We start from the raw sequence: 7,920 nt of genomic DNA on the forward strand, positions 1-7,920 counted from the left end.
AATACTAATATTGCCAACTCAATATTTCTGTAATGTCATGCATGCATAACCAAGTACCGAGTCTTGTGGGACACCAGTGGAAATGGTGGAAAAGATCTGTATCACCTAAAAGTCACCCAATATAACAGACCTTTTAGGTAGGAGATTTTTGCCATTTTTGCAGTCATTTCCAAGACCCCTGAAAATTTACTGTGGTTCACAATTTTAAAAACTACAGAAAATATAAAAGGAACATGCTGCTTTGAAGTCACAGGTAATAATTTTGAAGTTTGGAAGTGATTTCTATTTTTGGTTGATATTCAAAGGATCCAGAGCGGGTTTGTGAAAGTAGCAGTACAATATTAGACAATTGACAATTTCCAAATAAGGTCTTATTTTTCTTTTGTGTACTTACATGGATCCACAACTATCTTCTGAACATGGGGGACCTGCTGGTGTCTGCACAAGACAAGCTTTTGGGGAAAAGCCCACTGGTCTCTTAACTGCAGGCAAAACTAACACACAAAAGGAGGGACAAAGTAGATAAGAACTTAATTTTTTGGGTCGGTTTCGCACACATTACGACAGTGAAATATTTGGTGTTTAAAAAAAAAAAAAAAAGAACTATAGAATTAAATGTAGATGTATGCAGTGTTGAGCTGTGGTAAATGCAAAATACATGTACAGACGATCTCACCTTACAAACGAGTTACGTTCCGAATGACCGTTCATATCATGAATTTGTTTGTTAGTTGTTACTGTTTGATATTGACTACGCATATCTTTATATATGATGTTAGAGCTATAAACTATCAAAAACAAAATATACAAAAACGTATCGAAACACTATACAATATTTAGTATAATAATCAATTTGCCCTAGTCCAGTGGGCATCATGTAGACTTGTTATGGTCGACAACTAGATGGCGCTAGTCTTTACTGCATTTTGAATTTTTTCAACTCTGAATAATTTTACTTCATTCCAGGTTTGTTCATATTCACGAATGTTTGTAAAGTGAAGAGAGTCTGTATATTGTGCTTATATAAACAGCAATGTTTATGTGAACTTGCGCAAACCACGCCAATGTCTGTGTTTATGTCTATGTATTAGTAGATCCAAGTACTCTCCTGGGTGAGGACTCAAATGGTTTGCAAGAAGCAGCTCTACTTTATACTTTCTGCTGGACTTCAGGGAGCAGAAGCACTTCCCTGCTTACAACAGTGAAAAGCATCCCATTGTCCATATAGCCGAGATTGCTTCAACATTGCTTCAAACGACGACTGAAAACCTACCTCTTCCTGAAATACCTAAACTAGCACTTTCCAAGTTTGTAGAATTCGAGTTATATTTATATTAAGTTTATAATCTTGCGTACCAGTGCAGTTTTATTCATTACTAGAGACTCAAAGCACTTTTGTACGTCGCTCTGGATAAGGGCGTCTGCTAAATGCCACAAATGTAAATGAGATCCTAAACCACCTTCCTGATCTTTGTTCAGCAACACTCACTCTTCACCAGGATGTTAACATGGCCTGAATGATGCAGACAGCAAATAATTATTACTCAATATGGTACAAATCTCAGCTTTACAGATCATATCATTTATGTATATGTAGTGACTTAGCAGAATGTGTTGATTTATTCATTTAAGAAATTAAGGTAATGGGAAAAAACCCAATCAAATCTACAGCTTTTCAACAATCACTGAGTAAAGTCTGAAACAGTGGACTGGTCCATTATGCTGAATTTGACAAATCAGACTTAAAGTTTTGTACAGAACAGTGTAAAAGTAGTAGTATAGTCTATTTAGTGGTTAATCAAAATCTTGCTTCACCTACTTACTGAAAAACTTTTATAGAAATTGTACATTTATAGTTAATTATATATAAAAAATGATTACATTGCTTGCAGTCCTGGCCTGATCATGTTCCTGGTAAAAAAAAAAATAAACAAACATTTAAAAACATATTGAATGGTTATTTAGAACAGTAAAATAAATTACTTACACTTCTTTTCCTGTAATTTGGTTGGAGAGATAGGCAGCATCTTATTTATTGATCATGGTCAGAGCATTTCATTTGTATCCTTGATGCTGGTTAAGTTCCCACTCTGGCTAAGCCTGGGGGAGTGCAGGAAAAATTTAGTTTTTGTGGGTTGTTTGAATAAAAGTATAAGAACCAGACGTTAGTGGTTATTGCTTTTAATGGTCAAGTGTAAAGTTGGTTAAACAGAATGCCACAAAGTTTAAGGGTGAAAAGACAACTAGACTTACACAGTCAAGAGAACATTGATAGTGCCAAAGAAATGAACTCAGGAAAAAGGACGTCTCTAGGATGTATTTTGAAAGCTAACCTAACTAACAAACAACAATAATCTAGCGGACTACACTAAGGTACACTATTAAAAATACAAGGTGTGGCACCTGCACTCTAATTTAGGGTGTCTAAACAGTGATAAGACCTACATGATGGAATCTATAGGTGCACACATTCTTACCTGTTATCAAACCAAGTGAGCTAGCAGACAGCAAAACTAGCAACGTTTACATTGCTGCTTTTAATCATCAGTCTCTGCATCCTCTGGTCAGGTTCTTGCTCTTCATTGGTCCCATTTTTTCCATATAGTGACTTCAACTATATATAACAGCAGAGAGCTAAAGACTGAGCGAACACCAGAAAACAGCACAGACCCATAACAAAATCATTTTTAGGCTACAGGGACAGACACAAGACAGTAATATATTCAGCAAAAATCTGGATTAATAAACAATCAGTGCTCAGGAAATTGCAAAACATAAAACTGACTTTGTTGCTCTCAAAATGCAACAAAGACAATCGTGAAGTGGTGGTGATAAAATAATAAAATACTTTAACTGTGATTGAGTACAGGTGCAGGTCATCAGAGTGCTGGTGATTAAAGGTGACACATGCTGCATCTTATCCCCTACATAGTGCACTATTTAGAGTGTCGGCCATTTTGTAGTGATGTTCAAATTCAAAATCAACTTTGCATCTGTTCAGTGTTCATAAACTTACAACCAGCAGACTAACATGCAGAATGAATTAACAAAATTAATGAAGAAAGGAAAGAAATTTGATTACATAGAATGAGGTAAAAAAAAAAACTGACCGGTTGACGAACTAGTTAAACTTAGTGTGCATCAGTAACACCTGACACAATAGCTGTGATATTTTCAGTAATCCCAAAACGTATATTATCTGATAATAAAGAATTTGTTTTATGATGTGTTTTTTTTTTAATACATTTTGCGTTTATTCATGTGAAAAAAAGCAATATGAACTATAGTTAATGTACATTTTCACTAAGTAAATAATAAATCACCATGTAATTTTATTTAGTTAATTATTTAATTTATTTATTGCTTCTGTTGTATAATTTGAAAGACACAAATAAAAAAATAAATGAAGGCAACAGTGTACATTAATTAATTGTTAGAAATACAGTATATAATATAGAGAAAGGAAATCCAGTAAAGTTCGGATTAAAGAGAACATAAATTAATTATTTTTTATTATTTGATTTTAGTTTGTAACCAATAAACTCTATACATCTTTAATTATATGTGATTTAAATAATAAACAGGTGCAGGTGAGGTTGGAAAATGATTCCATTTCCACATGATTTTGATCCTCCATAACTGCCTTTACTGTATATATACTTACACTGAGTTCCCCCTGAAAGCTGTAACTTATTGTTGGTAGAAAGGTGGTGGCTGATCTTCATAAACATTACTATCCTATAGAGAGATGATGACAAAAGTAAATGTAAACATGTAAACAGCTCCATCTAGTGAGAAAAGCATGAATCTGCTGCAGTCATGTGTAGTGCTTTTTGTACAGTGGAGTTGGGTTTCCTGTCACTGTGGGCGTCAGAGCGCAGTAGTACAGTGCAGAGTCTGATACAGCAGCAGAGGAGATGTGCAGATCCACTTTCTTTTCTATTTGCTTATACATTTTATCAAGTTTTATGGACAATCCAGGATGTGGTGGTTGAGCTTCTCTGACATATTCACTGTCTTCATCAATCAGCAGCAGAAACTCTGGTCTTGATCCAGGTTTTTGTTGATACCAGTGAAGTCTGTTACCTGATCCAGTATATGTGCAGGACAGTGTGATGTTGCTGCCTTCAGATACAGATAAAGTGGTTTCTTCTGGTTTAATGCTGATATCAGCAGCCTCTGCTATAAAGACATTACCATGACATCATTACCATTTATTAATTCACAAATACAACTGGAAATTGTACTTTTTTTATCAGTAAAAGACTGTTTAGTTTTTACATGTAATGTACAGAATAAAACTTACCAATATCAGCAATAGTGAAGAAAAGTAAGAAGAGGAATAACATTGTGATTCTGAGTGTTTATTTCAGACCTCCAGCTTTAGAAATAAATGTCAGGGTTGTATATGTGAGATTGTCTCTGATGTCTCCACATGTAGCTCCGCCCACTCATATTTATTCATATTCATCACAACTCTACTTCATCTCATACTGCACAGGGAAATAGGAATCGTTGCCATCTGTATTTATTGTATAGATATTTAGGGATATATTTATTTTCTTTATAGCATTAAACACACATTGAACACAGAACCAATAATATGTATATGAGTAATATATAACGTTCATCTTAAATTAGATACAAAATAATTAGGCATTTATTTGCATTTATTCAGTTAAAGTATCTTCGAGTCTCTCTGCAATATTGGTATCAGTTCTTCAATTCACTATTTACTTTGTCACCAATTAAAATTTTTCACACAAATATCTGTAATTTCTACTTCTTACATTTTTAAAACAGGCTCGTTACTTTAGTTTTAATTTATTTGGTGAAATGTCAATATTTTTTTCTTCTCTTTATGCGCCGTTTTCAGCCCATTAACCTGTTTCTTGTCATTGTGCAGCTTTTTCAATCTACCACTGGTGCATCATTTCCTGGCTCTCACACACCACAGACGTAGACTAGTTTACGAAGCAAACAATGAGCAGTCAGAAGGCAACAAGAAGTTTGGGGTTAACGTGGATGAGACAGAGGGAGTCAGTGATGTAAACATGACTGAGAACAGACATTCCTGATCACCTGATCATCATCATCTTTTCTCTGCTTGTGTTCTATATGGTGGATGTTCAGCCTGGATGCATTCATTAGGCAACTAAAGTTGAGATTTATTATTATTATTAGATTTAAATTATGTGAGGTCCAGTTACCAGCATGACACTAAAACAGGTAGTTGTTTTTACGTAAGTACATGCAAGAGCCCAAACTTCTTTACTTTAACTTGAGTAAAAAAGTGTAGCCAGAACTTGAACTTTTAACAGAGTCTTTAAAAACATGAGTATCTGTGCTTCTACTTAAGTGAAGGATGTGTGTACTTTTTCCACCTCCGAAAATTTGTAAATAGACAACAGTTTTGAGTATACAGTATGTGTATATTCTAATTGAAAGGGACAAGTTCCCTCAGAGAATAGTAGGTTTTTGCTGCCCCCTTTCTGCAGCACTTGACAGATCAGAACCTGACTGTTCACTCGCTCAGCAACAAAACCATGTAGAGGTTTTTGTACAGAGCAGCTGGATTTCCTGTCACTGTGGGCACCAGAGCACAGTAGTATAGAGCAGAGTCTGATACAGCAGCAGAGGAGATGATCAGATCCACTTGCTCATTTTTAACTGTAGCATTCAGACGTGGTGGAAGGGAACTTGTATCTCCACTTGGGAAGATGAGAAGAAGGGACTCAGGTCTGGATTTTGGATATTGTTTGTACCATTGCAGGTTTCTGACAGAAGCAGCCTTTTTGTATGTGCAGGACAGAGTAACATCATCACCTTCATCTACAGCTTTATGAGTGGAAATTGACTCTATTGAATCTGCCATGGAGTCACCTGTCATAGAGAAGAGAACATTATTATTTTTAACCTTTAAACAAGCAAGTCAAAGTTATATAACATTCAGATTTATTGTAATAAAACACAAATTAGTCACTAATTAATCTCCAGGTAAAAAAAGATTCAGTGTATAACTCACCTAGTGAAAGCCACAAACACATGAATATAACAGTAAACATGATGAATTGTTTTAACTGAATGAAAATATCTTTCTGTAGATCTTTCTGTGCTCTATGACATTAACATCTTAAAGGTTCATGAAGCTCCACCCCACAGCATCACATGACAGTGGTAGTGATGTTGCTGACAGAATGGCATTACATTTAATCTCACATGGGGAATCTGTGAGTCCAACTGACAGGAAAATAAAATATGTAATAAAAATAGATCATGTCAATCCATAAACACTATACATTAAAGTTTTAGTTCATATATGGATCAGTGCTGAACTCATTTTAACTGATATTTTAAAAAATACATGCATTTATTTATCAGCATTTTATTTCACAGCTACATTCTGCATGTACAAATTAAAAATGCAACATTTCACCCACAAAACAGATGATCAGACTACATTTTATCAAAATATAACTTACATGTTGGTGACTGTATTATGAATTTACATAAATCAATATTTATTTATCAATATAGTATGAAAAATAATAATTACCAATGAAAAATATAAAGGTTTATAATTGAAAATGCACTGCTATTGATGTGAAACCTCTAAATAGGCTCTTAGGAGACATTTTTAGATGTAGGCGCTTGACTGAGTACTAAAATTACTATTTATCAATAACTACATAACAGTTTGAGTCTATTTCTTGTACACAGTAGTGTTTATTTATTAAAGAAATCAGTATTTCTGGGTTGGGTGTGAGCAGGGTACTAGTACTTGGTGCACAATTTGTCAGCTCACTGCACCATCTTGTGGAGAAAGAAGAAAGACATGATTTTGTTGGTTTCTCTGGTTGGTTCCTGTTTTTTTTATTTACTTAGTCCAAATACTATCCTTTAGTTTGCTTCAGTTCTCTGCTGGGAATAAGAAGTCTTTGTAAATTTACCAAACAGCAATGTACAGAGCATAACTTCTATTCAACTCCTGATCTTGTGCAAAGCCTCAAGCTGTGTGTGCAACCACACATGTTTCTGTGGCTACCTGATAACAGCTTGGTAAAGGGACCATCTTTATCTTCCTCTACACCATTGTTATGTTATTGTACAGCTTTTCAGTGCCTTTGTATTACTGTGCTGTGTCTCTGAGAGAACAGTGATAAAGAGCAGAATCTGAGAGCTTTAGGCCTCTTATAGTGAGTATAGTGATGTCTCTGGTTGTTCCTGCCTCTAATCGACGATCCGCTGGAGTGCTTTTTAGATGTGAACTTGCTCTTGAGCCTTTATACAGTAAAAACTGTGGTGTCTTGTAAGGATATTGTTTGTACCAGTAAAGCAAAATGTATTCGCTGCTTGATTTATACCGACATTTCAGAGTAACAGTGTCTGTTTCTTTTCCATCGATGTTCCCATTTGTGTCTGTCGGCCCAATTATATCTGTAAAACTTCCTGCTGTAAAGAAGATAATAAAGAAATCAATGTGTAAAGTATTTTTATGAAAAAAAAAATATATATAAATTAGCTATTTAATTAGTTAATTAATTAATTAATATATTAATTAGTTAATTGCCAAGAAATAATTACCTGTAACTACAGTGAGAATCAGTGGTGTGTATCTCACTATGTACAGTAAGGTGTAGAGTTGAGTCATTTCTGAACACAGCTCTGTGAGGATTCTGTATAATAGTGCTGTATGTGATGAACTTTACACGTCTCTAGAAGGCCACACCCAGGAAGAGTAACATTGAACAGATCATCACTTCACAGCATCAGTAACAATGAACTGAGTCTCCAATACACACACAACTATTTCACTGTTACTGATCAACACATTGCATATGACTTCACCTTTTATTCCCAGCTGGAGTTAGAGATGTGTGTTGTGTCTTCAGATTGAAGAAAGTATTATATGTAAACTTT

At 34.7% G+C, this 7,920-nt stretch overlaps 1 long non-coding RNA gene across 4 annotated transcripts; it reads right to left on the bottom strand.

Moving 5' to 3' along the window:
- Positions 1-6: 6 nt before the first annotated feature.
- On the bottom strand, positions 7-2,845 carry LOC124387903. 4 transcript variants are annotated; one of them, XR_006926269.1, is made up of 5 exons: positions 2,478-2,808; positions 1,990-2,100; positions 1,882-1,911; positions 1,461-1,513; positions 7-494 (listed from the first exon to the last, which is right to left on the bottom strand). It is a non-coding gene; the product is annotated as an uncharacterized LOC124387903 (long non-coding RNA). The 4 variants fall into 4 exon arrangements; XR_006926268.1 differs by having other exon boundaries at positions 1,461-1,911; positions 2,478-2,845; XR_006926271.1 differs by lacking the exon at positions 1,461-1,513 and having other exon boundaries at positions 2,478-2,807.
- Between the last annotated feature and the right edge of the window lie 5,075 nt (positions 2,846-7,920).

Source organism: Silurus meridionalis, chromosome 6, assembly GCF_014805685.1.
Source record: "Silurus meridionalis isolate SWU-2019-XX chromosome 6, ASM1480568v1, whole genome shotgun sequence".
NCBI classification, from domain to species: domain Eukaryota; kingdom Metazoa; phylum Chordata; class Actinopteri; order Siluriformes; family Siluridae; genus Silurus; species Silurus meridionalis.